Source organism: Ipomoea nil, unplaced genomic scaffold (genome assembly GCF_001879475.1).
Source record: "Ipomoea nil cultivar Tokyo-kokei standard unplaced genomic scaffold, Asagao_1.1 scaffold3065, whole genome shotgun sequence".
Classification (NCBI taxonomy): domain Eukaryota; kingdom Viridiplantae; phylum Streptophyta; class Magnoliopsida; order Solanales; family Convolvulaceae; genus Ipomoea; species Ipomoea nil.
In genome coordinates this window covers 1,137,296-1,162,506 of record NW_017619493.1, presented here as the reverse complement: position 1 = coordinate 1,162,506, position 25,211 = coordinate 1,137,296, and the positions used below count along the sequence as shown (strand labels likewise).

General features: G+C 33.8%; 1 long non-coding RNA gene across 3 annotated transcripts; it reads right to left on the bottom strand.

Annotated features, from left to right (window-relative positions):
• Positions 1 to 18,906: 18,906 nt before the first annotated feature.
• Positions 18,907 to 21,679, bottom strand: LOC109164481. Of its 3 annotated transcripts, none has more exons than XR_002051407.1 (5): positions 21,317 to 21,679; positions 20,725 to 20,773; positions 19,538 to 19,678; positions 19,377 to 19,433; positions 18,907 to 19,095 (listed from the first exon to the last, which is right to left on the bottom strand). It is a non-coding gene; the product is annotated as an uncharacterized LOC109164481 (long non-coding RNA). The 3 variants fall into 3 exon arrangements; XR_002051406.1 differs by having other exon boundaries at positions 19,538 to 19,675; XR_002051408.1 differs by having other exon boundaries at positions 19,538 to 19,632.
• Between the last annotated feature and the right edge of the window lie 3,532 nt (positions 21,680 to 25,211).

Here is a 25,211-nt window from a genome sequence, read left to right as displayed (position 1 = left end):
AGGGATGCACTCAGGTGCGAATAAGTTCTCAGGAAGGAATATGTGAACAGATTAGCGCGCGACACGTGTTCAGATCTAATAGCTTAAAAAAAACGCGGTGATATTTTCGTAAATAATTGAACATCGAAGTGCAAGTAAAATCACTTACAAGTGCACCTACTTTCACCTATAAGTGCATGTAATTTTGCCTTGTTAGCGTTCACTTCCCGCAAACATTCATGCACCTGGGTGTGTTTATAACTATAAGTGCAACTATTTATAACTATAGGTGCAACTACTTATAACTATAGGTGCACCTACTTTCACCTATAAGTGCATGTAATTTTGCCTTGTTAACATTCATTGATCTGAGTTCAGCGGGTAGTAATACCCCTAAAAACCACCCGCAAACATTCATGCACATAGGTGCAACTACTTATAACTATGTGTGCAACTACTTAGAACTATAGGTACAACTACTTATAACTATAGGTGCACTTAGTATTGATGCTCAGTGTAAATTTTTACTTGCACCTATAATACATTTTACATGCACTTGTAATACATTTTACTTGCACTTCGATGCTCAATTATTTACGAAAATGTCAACGCGCTTTTTTAAAAAATTAGTGTTTCTCATCCGTTAGATCTGGACACGTGGACGGACAGAATCCATTCCTATTTTGCTCCCGGGCGAAGCATTCGCACCTGAGTGCAATTCTATACATACATATATATATATATATATATATATATATATATATATATATATATATATATATATATATATATATATAAAATTAGGTTCTGGTGCGATTAGAGTGCTCAGGTGCGGTTGTGCGGTTTAATCTGGGTCATTCATCTCGCTTAAATCAACGTCCAGGATTACCAAAAAAAAAAATTTAAAAACACGGTGGCAATTTTGTAATTTTTGAATCTAGGTCAAAATTAATGTGAGTGATTAATGTGCGTGAGTTTTGTATATAAGATGCGTGAGTCTTGTGCATAAGGTGCGTGAGTTTTGTGCTTAATGTGCGTGGGGTTGTGCTTAATGTGAGTTGTTGGTAAAACTTAAAGTGTGGGCTTTTGTGTTTAAGATGCGTGAGATTTGTTGTCAATGTGAGTGGAGTTTGTGCTTAATTTGCATAGGGTTTGTGCTTAATGTGTGTGAGGTTAGTGATTAATGTCAGTAATTGTTGAAACTTAAAGTATGTGACTTAATACTTAAAGTGTGTGGGTTTTGTGCTTAATGTGCGTGAGATTGTGCTTAATGTGCGTGAGTTTTGTACTTAATGTGCGTGAGTGTGTGCTTAATGTCAGTAGTTGTTGAAACTTAAGGTCTGTGAGTTAATAGATAAATGCGTGGGTTTTGTGCTTAATGTGCGTGAGATTGTGCTTAATGTGCGTGGATTTTGTACTTAATGTGCGTGGATTTTGTACTTAATGTGCGTGAGTTTGTGCTTAAGATCTAACACTTAAAAGGTGCGTGACTTTCTTACAGACACGCGTTTTTTTTTCATTGATTTGAGGCTTTGATCTAGATTTGATCAACAACTCAAATCTAACCGCACGGGAAGCTATACCCGCACATGAACCCTTCCCTATATATATATATATATATATATATATATATATATATATATATATATATATATATATATATATATATATATATATATATATATATATATATATATATATATATATAGGATCGCACTTAGGTGCGAATGCTTTGCCCAGGCGCGAAATAGGAATGGATTCTGTCCGTCCACGTGTCCAGATCTAATGGATGAGAAACACTGGTTTTTTAAAAAAACGCGGTGGCATTTTCGTAAATAATTGAACATCGAAGTGCAAGTAAAATGTATTACAAGTGCATGTAAAATGTATTATAGGTGCAAGTAAAAATTTACACTAAGCATCAATACTTAGTTGCACCTATAGTTCTAAGTAGTTGCACCTATAGTTCTAAGTAGTTGCACATATAGTTATAAGTAGTTGCACCCAGGTGTATGAATGTTTGCGAGAGGTTTTCAGGGGTATTACTACCCACTGAACTCAGATCAATGAATGTTAACAAGGCAAAATTACATGCACTTATAGGTGAAAGTAGGTGCACCTATTGTTACAAGTAGTCGCACCTATAGTTATAAATAGTTGCACATAGAGTTATAAGCACACCCAGGTGCATGAATGGTTGCGGAAAGTGAATGCTAACAAGGTAAAAATTACATGCACTTATAGGTGAAAGTAGGTGCACTTGTAAGTGATTTTACTTGTACTTCGATGTTCAATTATTTACGAAAATGCCATCGCGTTTTGTTTAAGTTATTAGATCTGGACACGTGTCTCGCGCTGATTCGTTCGCATTTCCCTCCTGAACACTTATTCACACCTGAGTGCATCCCTATATATATATATATATATATATATATATATATATATATATATATATGTATGTATGTATATAGGGACGCACTCAGGTGCGAATAAGTGCCCAGTAAGGAAATGCGAACGAATCAGCGCGTGACACGTGTCCAGATCTAATAACTTAAAAAAAAAACGCGGTGGCATTTTCGTAAATAATTGAACATCGAAGTGCAAGTAAAATCTCTTATAAGTGCACCTATTTTCACCTATAATTGCATGTAATTTTGCCTTGTTAGCATTCACTTTCCGCAACCATTCATGCACCTGGGTGTGCTTATAACTATAGGTGCAACTATTTATAACTATAGGTGCAACTACTTATAACTATATGTGCACCTACTTTCACCTATAAGTGCATGTAATTTTGTCTTGTTAACATTCATTGATCTGAGTTCAGCGGGTAGTAATACTCCTGAAAACCACTCGCAAACATTCATACACCTAGATGCAACTACTTATACCTATGTGTGCAACTACTTAGATCTATAGGTGCAACTACTTAGAACTATAAGTGCAACTAAGTATTGATGCTTAGTGTAAATTTTTACTTGCACTTATAATACATTTTACATGCACTTGTAATACATTTTACTTGCACTTCGATGTTCAATTATTTACGAAAATGCCACCGCGTTTTTTAAAAAAATCAGTGTTTCTCATCCATTAGATCTGGACACGTGGACGAACAGAATCCATTCCTATTTCGTGCCTGGGCGAGCCGTTCGCACCCGAGTGCAACTCTATATATATATATATATATATATATATATATATATATATATATAAAATGAACTTGTATCATATGTACATATATCGAAGTCTAGATATATTATATTAGTCATTAGTCATTTGGTAACCCAACGGGGTAGTTCAAGTGGAAAATGAGCTGTTTTTATGGGAAAGAATTCTGTGATGATTCCCACAAGTGACAATTCCATTTGGGCCAGCTCCCGTGCCTCCCAGAGTGAACAGGGATTAATCAAATGGACTTGTTTTAGAAAGTCCCGGACTACCTCGTGGTTTACACCCAAAAAAATATTAATCATTTGGTTGTCCATTTAATAGCCTAGCTACCCAGCTCAAGAGAGCAAATTAAAAATAGGGAAAATGGCATTTTGTCCCCTTGTATTATCTACTTATAGCACTTTTCTCCCCTTAATTATTCATGTAAGCACATTAGCCCCCTCAATTATTTTAAAAGTGGCGGTTTTTACCCTTGATATATTAAATTGACATTTCTACCCTTAAAATAAAGGGAAAATGGCACTTTTTCCCCCTGAATTATATACTTATAGCACTTTTCCCCCCTCAATTATTCAAGTGGCTGTTTTCCCCCCTAAAATGTTAAATGGACATATTTACCCTTAAAATAAATATTTTATTTATTTTTCTTCTCCAACAAATTATGACCATAATTTGGTTCAAACCAAATAAACACTATAGCAACCAAACCGAAATATTCCAATTACAATTTAGAATCGAAACTCGATATTTAGAGTTTATTAAAATCCCGGAACGGACGGTTCATGTTCCGAACTGAAAAAATAAAATACATTTATTGTTGAATTTAGACTATTTTTAAAATAAAAATAAAATTTTAAAATAAAAACGGTTCAAAATCGCGAATCGGGTCCGAAACCGCCAGTTTACGGTTCAGGATCAAATTTTTTTTATTCATAATTTTAATAAATTGAAATCCAAATATTGGGTTCTAGATCTGAATCATAATCGGAAACTTTTAATTCGATTGCTATAGTGTCCGATTCAGTTCGAACCGAATCGTAGTCATCCCTACGTATACATAATAATTTGTTGGAGAAGTAAAATAAATAAAATGTTTATTTTAAGGGTATAAATGTCAATTTAATATATTAGGGGGGAAAACAACCACTTTTAGAATAATTGAAGGGGCTAATATGCTTACCTAAATAATTGAGGGGGGAAAGTGCTATAAGTATATAACTCAGGGGAAAAAAGTGTCATTTTCCCTAAAATAAATATTTTATTTATTTTTCTTCTCCAACAAATTATTGCGTATACGTAGGGATAACCACGGTTCGATTTAAATTGAACCGGACACTATAGCAATCGAATTAAAAGTTTTCGGTTATGATTCAGATCCAGAACCTAATATTTAGATTTCAGTTTATTAAAATTATGAATCGAAAAAACTGGATCGTGAACCATGAACCGGCGGGTCCGGATCCAGTTCGAGATTTTGAACCGTATTTATTTTAAAATTTTACTTTTTTAATTTTAAAATAGTCTAAATTCAACAATAAATATATTTTATTTTATTTTTTTCAATTTGGAACATGAACTGGCCATCCCGGTTCGCGATTTTAATAAACTCTAAATATCGGGTTTTGATTCTAAATTGTAATTAGAATATTTCGGTTTGGTTGCTATAGTGTCTGTTTGGTTTGAACCAAATTGTGGTCATAATTTGTTGGCGAAGAAAAATAAATGAAATATTTATTTTAAGGGTAAATATGTCCATTTAACATTTCAGGGGGAAAACAACCACTTGAATAATTCAAGGGAAAAACATGCTATAAGTATATGACTCAGGAGAAAAAAGTGTCATTTTCCCTTAAAAATAACACTGCCACAGGACACAAGCAATCACCTTATTAGTCTTAATTAATTACACAACAATACATGTAATTTTTTTAAATAGAAGGTCTCAACCTTAACTTTGTATGGGTTATTATCAATTAATTAATTAAAATGTTATCATAAATCACATTATTATAGAGTTTAATATAATTAAGTAATAGAAGAAGACAACCCCAACTAAGTTGGTCAGATTATTAACTTAATCTGGTAAATATAAGGTTACAAGTTTGAATATCAGCACGAGCTGCCTATTGATATTCTTGATTTGAGTCAATTAGAAATATTATTGGTTCGAATCAATTATAGACAATTTAAACTATTTTACTCAATATACACTCAAATAATGACTGTGAAGTTTTTCCCGTCCCCTAAAATAATCAGGTGATTCAAAAATGAGGGACCTCTATAACTCATACCGTTCCACGCGAAAACGTGTGACGTACACCGTAGTACCTGTGGTAGGTTTTCATCAAATTCATTAATTAAATAATTAAACATATAACTAAAAAAACATAATTTTCAAAAAAAAAAAAAAAAAAACTAAAAAACAACATAAATAACTAACGCGTGAAAGACATATTTATCAAAGTCAGTAGTAAACAAACATAAATTCATTAATCAAATCAAAGTCCGTCCACATCTTGCCCCACAGCCCCAGTCTGCTATTAACTAACATAACGCGGGAAAGAAAAACACATAGATTGTTAGTTTGGTATGGATTGAATTCATGGTGTAATTAATTTATAAGTTCAACTAATTATAAAAGAAATATTTAATTACTTTATGAGCATTTCGATTTTCTATTACCTACACTATGTTGTATTTTTATAGCTGTTAATGCGAACCCGCGGAATGATGAGGGTCAATAGTTATGTTATGCAACCATGTGCACCATTACAAAACGATGTCGTTCCCCTTAACAACTTAACAATATTATGTTGTTCATTCATTGTGAATATTTAGTTCATTCATTGTGGATATTTAGTTCATTCATTCTAGATTTTGTGTTGTTCATTCACTGTGGATATATAGTTATGAATTTGTGGATATATAATTCAAATTATCCACAAAAAAATACTGTTACCGAGAATCGAACCTGATTTTTTTTTTTTAAATAGGACGCACGTTTTTAGTCAAAACGACGTCGTTTTTGCAACCGTGTGCACTGTACATGATGCACACGGTTGCACAGCATAATTTGCGGATGAGGGCATCTGAGGCCTGCTACTTAGGGTGGTGTATTCAATCATGACTTTCATAAAGTTTTAAAGACTTTTATGAACTTTAAAAGTTTGGAGGTATTCAATTCAAACTTTTAGAGAGTCTTTAAAAGTCAGGCGGTATTCAATCAAGATTTTTAAAGAGTCTTTAAAAGTCGTGTGGTATTCGATTAAGACTTTAGAGAGTCTTTAAAAGTCATGTGGTATTCAAAAAGTTATGAACTTTTGTAGACTTTTTAATTTTAGAACTTTTGTAGACTTTCGTAGACTTTTCCTTCTCAAATATAAATAGTTGAAATCCAACCATCAATCCCAAGATTTCAAATTTTTCTTTCTAACAACTTTGAATGTTTTCTCTCTCTATTTAAACTCTATTTTTTCTTCCTATTTTAACTTTATAAACCTATCTAATTTTAATAAAATTATTTTTTTCTTCATTATCCTATATTTTCCTCATACCTAAACTCTACATATTTTTCTCTCTCCTAAACTTTACAATCTTCCTCTAAAAATTTGAAATAATATTAGTTTTACTTCATTATTGCTTGTTTATATTGATTTTTTGTATATGAATTTTTTTATCCCTAACTTTCTCTAATTCTCCTTAAATACATGAACAAAGCAAATTTTTCATCATCAAATTTTATTCATAATATTCATATAAATACTTATATATTTTGATTATTATTATTTTTATGTATATATTTGAAATATATATTTTTCATTTATTTTTAACAACAGGTTACTACGAAAAGCGAACTACTGTTCACAATAACAATTTGGAGTTATAAACAGTAGCACCTTGTTGTTGTTCGCAGTCTCAAATTGCTATTGCAAATAATAGTTCTTTGCGTGATGCTTATCAATATATCAAGTATAATTATATATATATATATATATATATATATATATATATATATATATATATATATATATATATATATATATATATATATATATATATATATATATATATATATATTAATATTAGATTTTTATTTTTTTATTTTATGCAACTTGTAATTATATTTTTAAATATTTTATTTGATCAATTCTTTTATTATAAATTTTATTGTTCAATACTATGGATAAAAATTAAAAATAATAGTGCTAAGAATGTTGATATGGGTGAAGAACTATATAATAAGAAGAATTTTATGATATATTATAAATGTTTTGTAAGAAAATATTATAAATGATAAGAATCAAATTCATTAAAAGTTTGTAAGGATGTAATCAATTTAGAATTTCAATGACTTTTGTAGATTTTTTAAAATAAGAAGTTGATAAAAGTCTATGAATGTTTTTTATATAGACTTTTATAGAGTCTTATAAAGTTTTAAAAAGTTTTGAACGACTCTATGAATGTCAATCAAAGTTTATTAAAATCTATCATTTTAAAAATCTTTAAAACTCTACAAAAATCATGATTGAATACACCCCTTTAGAGTAGGCCCGGCATGCCACCTTCAAGGCCCTCGGTATGGGACCTTATATTATTAAATATACTAATATAATATTCTAATTTCATTGCTACTACCATCATTCAAATTATATCCTAAATTTAATTTCTTCAAGACTCTTACTAGTATAGTCCAATATTCACTACATACAACACTATAAAAATAATAAAATGCATAAACAATATTTAAACAAACAATAATAATTTTAATTTTAAAATATCCAACAATAGTTCCAAAGTCCAAACAATAATTCAAACAAACATTAATCTATGTGTATGTGTGTGAATGTGTGTGTGAGTGTGTGTCTGTGTCTGTGTCTCTGTGTGTGTGTATATATATATATATATATATATATATATATATATATATATATATATATATATATATAGATTTTGGATCAGGTGCACACCCCCTTGGCAGATGAGCTCGTGAGCCTCTTTTCTGACCATTAATTAGTTTAGATGAATGGCCAGATCATTTGAGAAATTTCACACGTGTAGCAGCTCTTTTGTTAACATTAAGGCTTTTTTTGTAAATTTGCAATAGCTTTTATTATAGGATGTATTTAATTTTGCCTGGGAATCTGCGAGAGTATTTCAACCCTTTGTATTCCATGTCTGTCTGTCTCTTCCAGCCATTCTATTACTCCCCATCAATAGCTGACCTCCATCATCTCTCCCTCTCCCTCAAAAATCTCGGCGGGTGAAGTTCATCATGGTGGCGCCTACTGTACGCCGATCGAAGAGGCAACGGCGGGCTAACGGTGGTTCCATCGAAGGTAATCGCAATCCCCATTATTGTTGTTCTGAAGTCAAGTTTGGGGGTGTCTTACATGTGTATGGTTGTCTTCTCGTTTTTTATCGCCGGTTTGTGCTCCAATGGCGGTCAAATTGTGTCGCCGGGGTTTTGTCTGGGTTGTGGGTTCTTTTTGTGGGTGCGGGGCTCTGGGGCGGTCGCTGCATGGGCGGCGTCTTGTCGCCGGGGGACTGGGGAGTCGGTCTGGGAGCCGGGGTCTGGGAAACATCTTTCTGGCGGTAGAGACATATCCGGCGAGCATTTTTTTTTTTTTTTTTTTTGTTATCCTGTTTCCATTTTTTTTTTTGTTTTTTTCTCTGTATATTTGCTTGGGCTCTGTTTGTAATTGTTTTGGGGGGATATGTGTAATTGCCTGCGATTGAAATGAAGGAAAATGCATCTTAGGGATATAGTATGTGCGTTCCAGTATAAATTTGTGGGATATAGTATGTGCATTTAGCGGATATTGTAATTGCGTTAAATATGTTCAAACATATTTGTGTAGATTTAGTATCGTGGTTTTGTATTTTTAATTTTTGAGCATATTAAAAATGAATAATATGGGAGGGGTATGAGCGCAGTAATGACTATGCGTGTGCATTTCTTGTTAGCCGTAATTTATGTTCATTGCCCCCATGTTACCATCTTTTACATGTACATTTTGTGCATTTTGCTGTCTAAGTATGTGCATTTTTTTTGTTATTAGTATGTCGCTATATGTTTTTTATATGTTTTAATTTGTTTAGGTATAAGTGTTTGTTTGCAGTGTTAACTATCTTGATTTTGCATTTATAAAGTTTGTTTTAGGGTGATGCAGTGTGTTGAAACATCTTTTTCATTTAATTATACAATGGGTATTATGTGGTTTTTAGTTCTTTTTGTTTTTTACGTCTGTGCATACGTATACATTGTAGGTGTATAGTGTGTGCGTTACAGTGTAGAATGCGCTGGTATGCACATTTTTTATGCTAATTAGTGTGATGTAAACATCTTTTTCATTTAATTATATCATGGGGAATATATAGTATGTGCACCAGAGATAGTATAGGTGCCTAACGCAGTGGAAAATCCTGTTTTTTTTTGTCTATTTAAGTTTGTGCAAATGTATGGTATGGTAGGTGCATTTTTGTGCTGATTACAATGTCGATTTTTGCAGGTCAAGGTGACCCACACCCCAGTTGGTGTAACTGATCCGGTTGCAACTTTACAGCCTGACCCCCCCGTCGAAGAACACCACCCCCCGCCGACCTCGGCACCACATGAAGATAACGAGGTGGCTCAAGCCCCATCTGACCCGGTGTCGGATAGTGTTCCGAACGAGGATGAGATTAAGAATCTGAATTGGTACAAATTTGTGATCGATTGTTTGGTTGACAGGCATGCAAAGTGGTCTATGGATACAAAACAGTCATTTACTGTGCATTTACATAATATCTATTGCATGGGTTTAGTAGGTGAAATATGCAGTAGTTTTTTATATTATTTGTGCTTTATTTCTGTTTTTTTAAGAGTGTACTTTTAAATTTGTGTATTTTAAGTGAAATATAAGGGTATTCTTTGCTTTTTTTTTTTAGCATGCACCTTGGGCGTTTTTTTTTTATGATTGTAGGTATATGGTATATGCACACACACACACACACACAGTGTGTGTGTGTGTGTGTGTGTGTGTGTGTGTAGTTTGTGCATTAAGGGTTATATTGTTATAACATGCACATGGAGGTTTATTTTTGGGACTGTAGGGTATGGTATGTGCCTGTATATATATAGTGTGTGCTTTTTGAGGTGTTGGTCTTTGTGTTGCATATTTAGTATGTATATTATGTATTTTGTAGCTGTAACATGCACCTAGGGCTTTAATTTTCTGACTGTAGGTTACGGTACGTGCGTATATATATATATATATACTGTGTGCATTAAGGGTTCTATTGGTATACATCATGTGTTGCATTTTGTATGCATTTTACTCTATAGTCCGTGCAATACGAGGTATGTGCAATAGCATGGGTTTATTAGATGAAATATGCAGTAGATAAGCATTATACAAAAACCAGCATATGCACAGACACGAAGTGTTCATGCACTTAATGGTCCAAACCAAAAAAAAAAAAAAAAAAAACCACAAAACACGGTCACAGTCTATTTTGTTTATTAGGTAGTATGGCGTACATTTTATCAGCATTCTACGAAAACCAGCATATGCACAGACACGAACCGTTCATGCACTTACTCGTACAAACTAAAAAAAAAAAAGAAAAAAAAAAACCAAAAACACAGCCACAGTGTAGGTTGTTTGTTAGGTAGTACGGCGTATATTTTATAAGCATTATACAAAAACCAGCATATGCACAGACACGAAGTATGCAAGGACGAAAAAAAAACCACCGAATATGCACGGACACAAAAGTATATATGCACTGACCGGTACAACGCAAAACAAAAACAACACAGACACAGACTACCTTCACTACAACGTAGTACGGTGTACGCACAGGCAGGTGTACCCGTACGCACACGATTTGTGAACGCCTGCTATCGACCACCCCCAAACCCGTTTCACACCTCAACCATTTCGGAAAAAAACCATGGTAGCGCACAGACTTAGAGGTGAATATGCAATTACCATTACTGCCAATATCCATTTGCTGAAAGTCCTAAATTGTTGCTCCTACTATCACCAGCGACGTCATCACACATCTCCCATTGTTAACGCTAATTATGTCCTCTAATCTTTTTATTAATAGAATCTTTTAATTTCCATCCTCAAAAGCAGCAAAAAATGATTCATATTCCATTTAATTTAAGTCCTTAATTAAATCAGCCTTACAATTACTAATTTAACATTACCATAGATAATAATGGACATTATTTTTTTTAATCTCAACCATAGATGGGAATTCAATCAATGGGTATTATTAGGCCTCATGGGCTCATCTATTAGAGGGGTGCACCAGATCCAAAGCCTATATATATATATATATATATATATATATATATATATATATATATTATCAATAATAAATATAACAATGTACTCTAATAACAAAGAATTATATAATTAAAAAATAATTATTAATTTGTCATTGAACTATAGTGCAATTAGACTATCTAAAAAATTTTAAAACTAAAATTTATACAATTAGATAAAAATGACTGGTCTAAAAAAGTTTGATCATTTTTATTTGAATTACTCGTAAGTCGTAAATCGAATATGTAATGTGTATTTCAACTTCAAAAATAAACTGAAATTTGGTATAAATATTTAGACTTTTAGTAGATCGATAACTACAATATTTCAAGTTTAACTTATATATGGGTTGTCTATTAGTCTTCTTGGTTTAAACTGGTTAGTTATAGGCCACTTAAATTAATGATTTACCTCATTGTATGTAGTCCGTTGTCAGTTAGGATTATAAGGTAGGCTTCATCCAATGTGCTCCATCGAATAGCGGCTAAGAGTTTTCTCATAAGTAAAAGAATTGAAAAAATCTCCTATGAGACCGTCTAATGGGTCTTTATCAATGAGACGGGTTGAGTTTTCATAAATATTATATTTTTTCTGATAAATATTATAATTTTCCTCATAAGTAACTCTTCAACCCCTAAACATTATCTCTAATTTGTATTATATTTTTCATCAAAAATGTTAAATTTCTATTTAAACTCGACTTATCTTACAAGGAAAAAAAGTTGTGAGACGATGTCAAGATACTGACCCGAAAGAATTAAGTTTGAAGATTGAATTTGAATATAAGTGCATACACATGAACCAAATTTTAGTTTCCGAACATTCTAACTTGGAAGCATGCGCATACATAAATCAATAAATAAAAAAGGACTCCCAATCCCCCCCACACAACCACCTTTGGATGCATTTGCAAATATGATGTGTGACCGTTCAATTAAAATTCAACTATGAGATTAGCTAGACGAATAGATAGATTTGATATTGAAATATGGTATTCTTTATTTATCTTTCATTATTAAAAAAAAAAAAAACAAAAAAACAAAAAAAAAAAACAAAAACAAAAAAAAATCATAAATGAATGTGGTCCATTTGGAACAGTCATGAATAGGAGACCGCGTAATAAACATACGGAGTAATATTCACTAGTCTATTCAGCTATATTTGGAAGATTTGTGTCATTATATACATTAATTTTCTTTTAAAAAAAAATATAATTCAGTCAAAGGCTTTGTGGTGAGCGGCATAGTTATAGACTCCCTAGTGTGAGAGTATTTACTCTTTGTGCTTCAGTTGATTGAGAAAGTATTTTCGAACATGTACTACTGAGTGTTAATTACGAGAATGTAAAGTATATTTGTACAGTTACTACATGTACTAGAGTCAATAGTATTAAAATATATATATATATATATATATATATATATATATATATATATATATATATATATATATATATATATAGGGTCAGGTTCCTGTGAGATCAGGTCTTCCCGTGCGGTCAGTGCGGCATACACCATTAGGTATGTAAAAATGCACCACACAGTGTTCGAAAATACACCATTATGTGTGGTGTATTTTTTTTTTTTGTGGTGTATTTTTTGACATTTCATTCTGGTGTATTTTCGAACAATGTATGGTGCATTTATACATACCTAATGGTGTATGCCGCACTGACCGCACGGGAAGACATGACCTCACATGAACCAAAATCTATATATATATATATATATATATATATATATATATATATATATATATATATATATATTCAAAGACCCATCGGGAGGGCGGTCTGGGCGTTAATTACGAGAATGTAAAGCATTCTTGCAAGTAGGGTTTGAGTTGATATACTAATGCTATAAAATTTGTCACTTTTAATTCTTGAAAGATTGAATTTTGTATTAGATTTGGTACATGATTAGAACTAAAAGTGGTAAGTTTTCAAACATTATTACTAATCCCTTGGCTAATTGTAGATACATTTAATAGGTAGGACAACTAGCCTGGAGATTTAAGCTAGACTGCTCCATATTCAAAGTTAAGGATCGAACCCTTATAGGGCGTTTAGTTGGAGAGGGGGAATTACGTGGGAAATGAATTGCAATTTCATAGGAGATGAATTACTGGGAATAAAGTGGAAATTTAAATTTCAGTGTGTAGTTTACAGGAATAGAATTACTGAGAATTTCAATTCAATGTTTGGTATACATGAGAATTGAAAGGGAATAAGTAGTATAAAGTAAAAAATGTTCATTGTTGTTGTTAGGTATTAATTTTAGGTTAAAAAGGAAGGGGTAATTTTGACTCATCACTATCTTTTTTTCTTCCTAAAATCCCAGGGGGACATGAGATTTTAATTCCATGAAAATGGAGGAATTGCAATTCTTTTCAACCAAACAAGGAAATTTTGTGGCCTTTGCAATTACGTGAAAATTAAGTGGGAAGAGAATTTAAATTATTCCCTCTAACCAAACGCTCTGTTAACGTTTAGTTAAGGATGAATGAGTCATTTTCAATCAATCACACTCCCAGGTTTAACCCAAACTAAGTTGGTCGAACAGTTGACTTAATAATCAAAAGATTTCAACTTTGACTTCCCATATATAAGAGTTGTCTATTGACTTTCTTTGTTTGAACTAATTAACTACGGACGCGGACTTAACCCAAACTACACCTTTGATAAAATGAAATTAATAGAAATTAAAAATACAGGTTTTTTTTTTTTTTTTTCTAAACTCTCTTGATTCTTTATGCGTGTTTGAAAAAAAAATAAATAATAAATAAATACAAGGGTTTGATGTCAAAAAAATAAAAATACAAGTTGTACATAGTTACACGTATAAATGTATGCTTGTTGGCATAGTTTTAATTTAGAGTTCTTAATATATTGTAATGACTCATTAATTAATAAATAAAAATAAGCTAAGTTAATGCAATTTGTGTAAAAACGTAAACTTCTCTGAACGAATGCTTAATTAAAAAATTACTCAAAGAGCAACTAAGTATTGACTCGTAAACTAGCCACTTAGCCAGATTATACAAGCTAAATTAAACAATTAGTTGGCCTGGCCATGTTCGAATCGTCCAATGACACGGTTGTGTGTGTGTGTGAGATCCATTGTAATAATAACTAATACATTATATTGGGAGTAATCACAGTCGAGTTGATCAGGCATTGATAATTATAAGGTTTCGAATTTTACTCATTAAAAATTAACTACCTATTGACTTTCTTAATTTGAGTTGATCAGCAACCTAAACTGATTACCTCATTGTAATTCTTTTTCGACTAAAATCACAATATGGACTTCACCTAAAGTACACATTCGACAACGATTACAAACTTTTTTTAAAATCAAAACTTATACATTATACTTATTTTACTGTACAATTACAATTTTCTTTTTAAAAATTTACCCCTTTTCTTTTGTTATTTTGTTCCCCCAACCTCGGCCCAACAGAGTATTTAGGAGGATGTAAATCACGGTAACTCAATGGCTCAGCAGACGGAGCGAAATGTCGGTGCGCACAAGGGATCTGCCCACTCTAGGCATAATCTCACATTGCAGCTGTCGCGGTTCGAACATTGATCTCTTCTCCCAAATAGTGTCTATTAAATCAATGAGTTAAGCCTGTGCGGGCAATATTCCATTATATGTAATGAGTTGTACAACACTTACAATTTTTTTTGTACTTTTACCTTCTTTTTTTTTCCTTTATTGTTGATATTTAATTATTTCTATTGTTTTTTTTTTTTTGAAAATTTTTTCCTATTTTATTTTATTGAGCATTGAGTCAAATGCATGTATAGTGTGTATTAATTAGTATTCAATATTTTGAAAGAGTTCAAGAAAAAAAATTAGAAAAAAAAAAAAAAAAAAAAACCCGCAACGTTTCGTGCAACATTCTCTCTCCGTATATTTCAATCGATTCGATTGAAGTCTAGTCGTCTGACCAAAAATTGGAGGAGTAATAAATAAAGACCAAACGATTTTTTCATCAAAATTTCAAATGCCAATAAATTTAGTCAAATTTTGTAACACTGCCCGAAAATTACAATTTAATTAAAATAAGAATAGAATTTATAACTTGCTCCAAAAGGTTTCGGAGTGTAAATACATCTTGATTTTCGTATTTAAAGGTCATAAGTTTTTTTTTTTTTTTTTAAGTAAATGTCATAAGTTTAATTTTTGATAAAACTCATTTTTTTAGTACGATTTTACCTTTCATGTGTAACTAGTATTTTCACTCGTGCGATGTACGAAATGAATTTGTTATAATATATTAAAAATATTTGGGTCGTTATACAATTATTTAAATTATAACATCAAATATTATATAGTGCAATTAAAGATATGGTATGGATCTTTTATGTTGATGCTATCATTGCTCAAATTAATAGTTAAACTAGTACGACCAAACGATTTTTTCATCAAAATTTCAAATGCCAATAAATTTAGTCAAATTTTGTAACACTGCCCGAAAATTACAATTTAATTAAAATAAGAATAGAATTTATAACTTGCTCCAAAAGGTTTCGGAGTGTAAATACATCTTGATTTTCGAATTTAAAAGTCATAAGTTTTTTAATTTTTTTATTTTTTTAAGTAAAGGTCATAAGTTTAATTTTTGATAAAACTCATTTTTTAGTACGATTTTACCTTTCATGTGTAACTAGTATTTTCACCCGTGCGATGTACGAAATGAATTTGTTATAATATATTAAAAATATTTGGGTCGTTATACATGTAAAGATTATGAATGGTTGTATTTATTGATGTAAAGCACAACCTATATATAGTACATAGAGGAGTGAAGATAGCAACAAGTTACAACCAAACACAACTAGTCTATAGGAGTACAAATAGGATAAATAACAACTAAAGAATACTAGCCACATATTGGCTTAACACGCCCTCGCAAGATGGAGGATCCGTCGGAGACTCCAATCTTGGACCGAAGGCTTAACGAAACGGATTTGCGTCTCGTGGACTTCCAGGAAATGCGATTGTCACCCAGATACACCAAATATCCGGTGGTAGAACGGCCATCGGTGGTGCAACCTCCCCAATCAGAGTCAGTGAACACTCGTAGAGATAACGGCTGACCCGCCCGTAGAAATAGGCCATGGCAAACCGTACCTTTGAGATAGCGAAGAAGCCATTTTGCAGCCTGCCTGTGATGATCCGTAGGCGGCCTGGGATTGGGACGACGCTCTCGGGTAGTCCGGCGTAAATCATTTTGCGTTTGGGAACCTTCGGAGGTGGTGACAGGCAAGGATCCAGACTGGTTGGTGTGACGACTATGCTCTGGAACAGCGGAAGACGAACAACCAGGGGGTGACAAACTAGACGCAGCTGAAGGTAAACCAGTGGGGATGTCCAAACCATTCTCGCCGGATTGTGTTGGAACATGAGTTTGAACATCTACTGGTGCAGGTTGCGGGTAGTCGGCTACGCTAGAGAGAGACCCAGCCGGGGAAGACACAGAAGGCAGAGTAGGAGTCAGAGTGGGGATAGGAACAACTCCAGGCTGGGTGGACACGGGAGACGATGGTGTGACAGCAGCAGAAACTGGAATTGTGCAGTGTTGCAACACGAGTTGTAACACCGTATTTGACGGATGCCCCAACCGGTGGTGCCATTCAGACACAGATGGCAGGTGCGTGGCATTCATTTGAGGCTCATAAGAGAGAGTATTGTGGTACACACCATTAACGTTCGGCCCTCGTAACAATGCCATCCCGGTTTGAAGATCGTTCACGACAAACTGAGACGCAAAGAGCTCAATAGACACACGATTAGCTTTGCAAAGTTGTGAAACAGAAATTAAACTTTTGTGCAGCAGTGGAGCATGCAAGACATTTTCTAGACTAAGGGCAGAAGAAGGGGTGGGAATTGCGGCATGACCAATGTGAGACATGTGTAAAGAGTTACCGTCACCCAAGCGTATTTGGTCCGGACCATTGTACTCGGAGAATGACCGCAAAGGAGCAGTAGTAGGAGTGATATTGGCAGTAGCCAGCACGGTTTGGCGTGCTCGGTCATCGGCTTGTTCCGCTAAGGAAATAGGCTTCTGTCGGACGCAAACAGCGGAGAAGATTGAATGATATTCATCCTCGAGCTGCGTTAGAATGTACACGACAAGGTCTTCATCAGAGACCGGGGACTGCGCCAACGCGAGTGCATCAGCGATGGATCGCATGTCATTCAAAAATACAGAAATCGACCGAGTACCTCTCGGATTTTGAGTGAGCTCGATTTTGAGGGAAAGTATACGAGCTCGGCTTTGAGACGCACTAGCGTAAGTAGTGGCTAGGCGTTGCCAAGCATCATAGGCTGTCGAAGCCGAAGACACGAGAAGTCGAATCGAGTCAGAACAACTCTCTAAGAGTGCACTGACGATGACTTGGTCTTGACGGACCCAATGTAAATAATCTGGGTTTGTGGCTGTTTGAGCCGAACCAGAAAACTTAGGCGGTTCTTGGACAGAACCATCAACATAGCCATGGAGGTTGAGGCCAATGAGTGTAGAGTGAACTTGGCGCCTCCAGACTGGGAAATTCGTAGGTGTGAGTTTGATAGGGAAGTGTGTAGTAGCGTGAAGCTGGACGACTTCAGTGGTGGCCAGAGTAGTTTGGGTGGTGGACGCCATTGAATAGGCAGGAAGCAAGGAAAAAAAAAATCTTTCGTAGGAGATTTTAGGCTCTGGATACCATGTAAAGATTATGAATGGTTGCATTTATTGATGTAAAACACAACCTATATATAGTACATAGAGGAGTGAAGATAGCAACAAGTTACAACCAAACACAACTAGTCTATAGGAGTACAAATAGGATAAATAACAAATAAAGAATACTAGCCACATATTGGCTTAACAATACAATTATTTAAATTATAACATCAAATATTATATAGTGCAATTGAAGATATGGTATGGATCTTTTATGTTGATGCTATCATTGCTTGAATTCGAGCAATAATTGCTCAAATTAATAGTTACACTAGTACAAAAACAGTCATTCGCGTCCAAAATTAAGGCTAAAAGGCGTCCAAAGTTGCTTGGACGCGGATGTAGGGGACGCTAATTGTATATACAATTAGCGTCCAAAGTAACTTTGGACGCGAAAAATATCATTCGCGTCCAATGTTGAAGAACTTTGGACGCGAAAAATGATAATTCGCGTCCAAAGTTGAAGAACTTTGGACGCGTATAGTATTTTTTATTAAAAAAAATAAACACTATACGCGTCCAAAGTTCATGAACTTTGTATGCGTATTATATATATATATATATATATATATATATATATATATATATATATTATATTATATTTTTTATATATATATTTTTTAATATTTAAGATAAAAAACTGAAATCAGCACTAATATTATGACAAATAATAACCAAATACACAGTATGATATAATTAATAAAAATTTGTCCACATCATAGTGCTAGAAAATAAAATGCAAGCCCACTGTTGAAAGTATTCTAAAAGAAAATACCTCTACCAAAATCCACATCATAGGTGCAAAACGAATCAGAGCTCCAATTTCTTTCTCATCCATCTCTTGTAAACGATCTAAATCACCTCCTCTTTCTTCAAGCTTCCTCAATATCTGAAATAACAATCATTAGTGAACCAGAAATAAATAAGAAAAGAAGTCAACAATCAATCAACATCAAAGTATCAAACATTCAAAATGTTATGAGAAACACACATCTGCTGAAATCTCAGTTTAAGTCAGAAGACTGGTAAGAAAGTCATCTCACTATTGTCTTAAAGTCAATAGCTGCAAAGCAGTCCACCCATGACATAAAATTTGGTCTTCTATCAAAGAATATGAAATCATGTTCAACATCAAAACTACTTTGTCATAAAGCAAACAAGAAAGCATACCAAGAATCCTACAGCATGCCTTGCATGTTTTAAGTCATCCCAAGAGGAACCAACATACTGCATCAACATGTTTGATATTACTACGTAAATCAAGATATTGTTACACTGTAAAGACATCATATATATGCTTAGGGTATACCAATACATTTATATTAGAGTACCTCTTCTGTTGTCTGCCCACCATCGTTCTATTTTAGCTAACCCAGTTTTGGCATATTCCCCATTTTTGAGAGTACATTTATCTTTGCTAAGGAGGCTGTAGCAGTGTTTAATAATGTTAGGAGAAGAGTTGTAGTTACCTGCTATAATCATTTGAATATAGAATTAGAACTAAATACGATGAGTAGAAAGATATTAGATATTTGAAAATTGATACACATAGATAGAGTTCATGAAAGAGACAAATTGGTTATAAAAAAATAATATGCACTTGCAAGTATACAACTCATAGCCACACCTAATAAAATTTTAAACACAGGTGGGGTACTGGATTTAGAAACAAACAATGTGTTGAAAACGAACTTGATAAAAAAAATGGAAATAGAAAAGCAGAGAAATTTAAAATTCCACTTATCATACTGTATGGTAGATGTATTTTGGAGGTTCAAAATTTGGATTGAATATCAGAGTGAACACTAGATGGTAAGGCCCAGTAATAGAGCTGAATATACTTCTAACAAGTTTAGCGAGTTTTGTGAGGATGCATGAATCAATCATCAATCATCAATAACAATAATTTACACTCCACGTCAAAATAGAGTAGTGAAAGAACAAAATTAAAGAGAGACAAGCTCGACTAGAAGTCTGAAAGTAGACTGCTTCGGTGAATCAAGCAATTTGGTTGAGAAAGTCATTGACAGATTTGAATTTCATTTAAAGAGAAACAACTGAGATTTTAGGATGCCATTTATGGACCAAATACAACGCGTACAACTTAAAAAGATTACCATTTATGGACCAAATACAACTTATCACAGTCATTTATAGGATGTCATTGGTAAAAGAAGGATACTCTCTAATCCCAAGTAAACTGTTATAGTTCTCCATTGTACCTGTGATTTAATTTGAAAATCAGACTGGAACACTATATGTGGTCTTCTATAATTTAAGAAATCGAAAGAATTTAATATGAAACCATAATATAATAGCCAACTGCAGTTGCACTAATCAAAACTTTAATTTAGGACGAACTTCTTCTTGTGAATTGTTTATCAAATCTACACAGAAATGGATATTCACCAGCTAAGAACACCAAAGATAACTCGTGGATTAATGCCAGCAAATTAGCTGTCTTTATATATGTGGTATAGTTAAAAATTGATTAAGAAAATAGATCGGAAAACCAAACCTTTGATGGATGTGGCCCTAATCCTGCTTTCTTTAATTTCTTTCTTGACCTGCAGTATGATTATATGCATCATATTTCACAGATAATGCAGGGACAACTTGGCCAAATAGAAGAAAGCATTGATCGAGTGGGTGATGGAGCACAAAAAAAACAAAATAATAGCTTGCATGACAGATTTATTATGGATCAGAACTTTGATACTCAATAAACAAACAGAAGAAACAATGTATTTTGCAAGTACTTCATACCAACCACTCTTTGATGTTTTAAGACAATCTGAGTTAACAAAATTACATTATTCTGTGCATTTGATTTCTCCAGTCAAGACCAGCCAAGATAAATAGTACATGCATTCATATGATAATTTTACTTTAGAATACATGAAGCTCATAGGGTATTTAGAGAAGTAGAAAAAAGTAGCTAAAAACACCTACACAACTCTTAAGCTCATCATTGGTTAATCCTATCCATAGTCTACTCACTATAATTTCAATTTTTGTAGAAGCTGCGTCCTTTAATCCTTCATCATCATTTATTGTTCATTTCTACGATTTTCCGGCACGAGAAAACAAAATTAAAATAAAATACTGACCATCCAATGAGCACTACTAAAAATCTAATGACAGGCGAGCTTGCGGCAATGGGCGACGGGCGAGACCGCCGGTGAGAGCGAACGGCGATGGCAGCAAACAATAGCGCAGCGGCGACGAGAGTAGCAGAGAAGGCAATGCAGGGGAAGACGATGGAGGCGAGCGGCAAGCGACTACAGCTGGATACGGGACAGCGATTGACGATGGACGACCGGCGGAGTGGAGATGGAGAGCAGCGGCTGTGGGGCGATTTTGTTCAGAATAGAGAAGGAGATAGACGGGGAAGAAGACAAGGTTAGAGGCGATTTTGTTCAGAAAAATCCTAACATTGGACTCAAATGTTTATTATTTGTGTAAAAAAAATAAGGAAAAAAAGTCAAATTGGCCCTAAGTCGAGCGAATAGTGCAATTGGGTCCCCTAACTAAAAAAAAAAAAAAAAAAAAAAAAAAAAAGCTACATTCAAGTCCCCTAAACCTATAAAATGGTTCAATTAAGTTCAAAGTGACTTGTTTAACAGGTTAAGTCTACAAATGGTTGACAAGTGTCTTTTTAAAATATTTTTTATTTTTGTTTTTTTAATAAAGTTTATTTATTTATTTGCTAAAATTATATTATATATAATAATTAAAAAATAAAAATAAAAATAAAAATAAAAAACACCGCTGCCTGTCTGGATCCGGATTCTAATCGCCATTGTTACCGATGGCCAGCAACGAGAATCCCGGAGGGCCCTTGAGCTCATTCTCTTCCGTGTTGGCCCACTCCATGACCGAACTACAACTGGACGACGACGAGCTTCTCGCCGTCCGGAGCAAATCCTTCTTCATCATCCTCGTCTCGAACCTGAATCCGCAGCTGTTCACCGCTTTCCGGGCGGCTAGGTGGTTCAAGTAGTCGTCGTCTTCATCTCTGAAGCTGCTGTGCTTATCGAATTTGAACATGAAGAGGGCGTAGCCATCTTCGTCGTCCTCGAAGAGCCAGTTGTGGACGTCCCTGGAGACGTGGATGGGGATTCCGTCGATCTCGATTCGCTCATTGCCTCGGAATTTCCACTTCAAATGCTTCACTTGGAGGACCCTTTTGTTGTCCACATAGAAATACACCTCAGGTCGTCGCTGGAGAGGCGACAATCGATGGATATGTTTCGGTCCCGGCCGTCGACGGTGCCTCTGGTGATGTACAGTTTGCCACCGCAGACGTGTTCCCTCCTTAGCACCATGGCTTGGCCGGCGCCGGTGGCCGGAAATTTGGCTCTGGTTTTGAATACGTTCTTATTGGGAGTCCCCGATGAGGAAGACCATTTCGCCGTCGATAACAATGGCGATGTAGAATCTGGGCAGGCAGTTGTGTTTTTTATTTTTATTTTTAATTATTATATATAATATATATTTTAATAAATAAATAAATAAACTTTATAAAAAAATAAAAATAAAAAATATTTTTAAAAGACACGTGTGAATCATTTGTAGACTTAATCAGTTAAACAAGTTGGACTTAATCGAACCATTTTACAGGTTTGGGGGTTCTGAATGAGCTTTTTTTAGTTAGGGGATCCAATTGCACTATCCGTCTGACTTAGGGGGCCAATTTGACCCTTTTTCTAAAAAATAATAATAAATAGTGATATTTTAATTACAAAAATGTCACCGCATCTACTTTAGGCATACAATAGGCGTCCAAAGTTCTACAACTTTGGACGCCTATTTTTTTTAATTTCAGAAAAAAATAAAAAACAAATTATATAGTGACATTTTAATTACAAAAGTGCCACCGCACTACACTTTAGGCGTCCAAAGTTCTAACTTTGGACGCGAATTATTCGATTTTATTGATGTTTTTTGTACTAGTGTTAATGTGTAGATGTACGCATGCAGCGTTGTAACTTTAAAGATTTTATATATCATTGTTTAAGATTTTTATAAATTAGACAAATGTGCTCGTTCTCTAGCAACTTAGTTATAATAATCAATTGTTATCCTAATTCATTTGCATAGAGGATATATTTTTGTCTAGATATATAGAAATTTTGTTATTTTGAAAAAAAAAAACATAATATCAACGATTGTATTTACACATTATTGAAAACTTCTTTGTAAACGAAATTGGTAGTCGCAACACAATCTTTTCCATCATCGCCTAGAGCTAACACGTTCAGGCCACCGGGATGGGTGACTCGGAAGGAAGTCATGTACAATTGTCCGAAAATATCCGTGATTAAAGACCAGTTTTTTTAGCAATAACCCAACGTGAGTTAGTGTTTGACCTTGACTTTTGTTGATAGTCATGGCATATGCAAGCATCAACGAGAATTATTTACGCTGGAACTTGAAGGCCAATCTCGTATCAGAAGGAATGCCCATGTTAGCTTTTCTAATGTTTCACTATAGTACCAATGGACTCAAGTTATTTAGAGATTGAGCTGTAGTTGAATTAGACTGTAATATGCTCAGAGGTGACCTCTTTGGAGAAACAGGCATGGTGCAAAATAACAAGATGCTTGGATTTGGTTTCTACCGCAATATAAAATACAAGGTAGCATTATGTTTTTGAGTTTCTTTGGTCCTATTCATTATCTAACCTCACATTGGTGATGAGAATGAATTCCTATTCAGCTTTGTTGGATTCTACTAAAAAATTGTTAACAATTTATGAAGTTTTTAGGCTTTTAGATTTTTAAAGTGTAAAAGTTTTTTTGTTGAATTCAGGCCTATGCTAAAATTCACTTGACATTAAATTTTAAAAATCTAAAATTTAAGTATCTTGATTAGTTTATATATATATATATATATATATATATATATATATATATATATGGTGGTTTTTTGGTGCAAATCATCTATAATGTGTGAACTTGTGCACCGATCTGGGGCATTGATTTTGTGCATCTAAGGACACCAATTATACATGCTTCCCCTACGATGCACCACCACACAGGTTGCCCTTGGGGCATTTCCGGAAGATCACTTTTCTTTTTTTGATTGAATTGAACGCAAGAGACGTCTATCCCAGCCTTGTTTTTCCGTCATCACGGTGGAGTTTCTTAGACGACGCCACTTCAGCGCAACGGTGGAGATCGATGCACTGCGGTGGACTTTCGACTGTGGCTGCGGCAGCACATGCGTAACAATCATTCTGGCCAGTATGTTTGATTGCTCCAGAACCAGATTAGGAAATATTGAAATGCATATTGGCCAGATTCATTCATAGTTCAGTATGTTTGTGCACTTAGTTCCTTGTTACCTTGAAATTTCAGTTAAAGGTATTCATGTATATGTGAATACACTTTGAATGGTGGTGGTTGTACCCCATTTCACTTCCTCTTCGCGCAAGTTTCTTCAACATTCATAAATTATGAATGTGCAGGTATAAATTTATGAATGTGCAGTTATGAAATTATGAAATTTCTTCTATAAGATTATGAATTTTCTGTTATGAAATTATAAATTTTCTGTTATGAGATTATGAATTTATAAAAAATTTATAATTACATAACTGTAAATTCATAATCTCATAACAGAAAATTCATAATTTAATAAATGTTTTTCTTTTATGCGATTATGAATTTTCTGTTATGAGATTATGAATTTACAGTACATTCATTATTTCATAACAGAAAATTCATAATATGAACAAACGCGCGCCGTTAACAGTACATTAACTAATTTTTTTTTCCATAAAAACGATACCGTTTGGACTCGTGTTCACCATTCATGGTGAACACGTTTCCAAAGCATAATTTGCACTACAAATTAGCATGGGTCGAACGTACTAGACACCACCAGTGGACAGTGGTGCTCCCCACTTTAGTGGCCAAAAAAAAAAAAAAAAGACATTACTTTTGCATTTTTAAAGTGGCCACCTGTGTAATACAAGACTAAATTATTTACGGGTCTGCC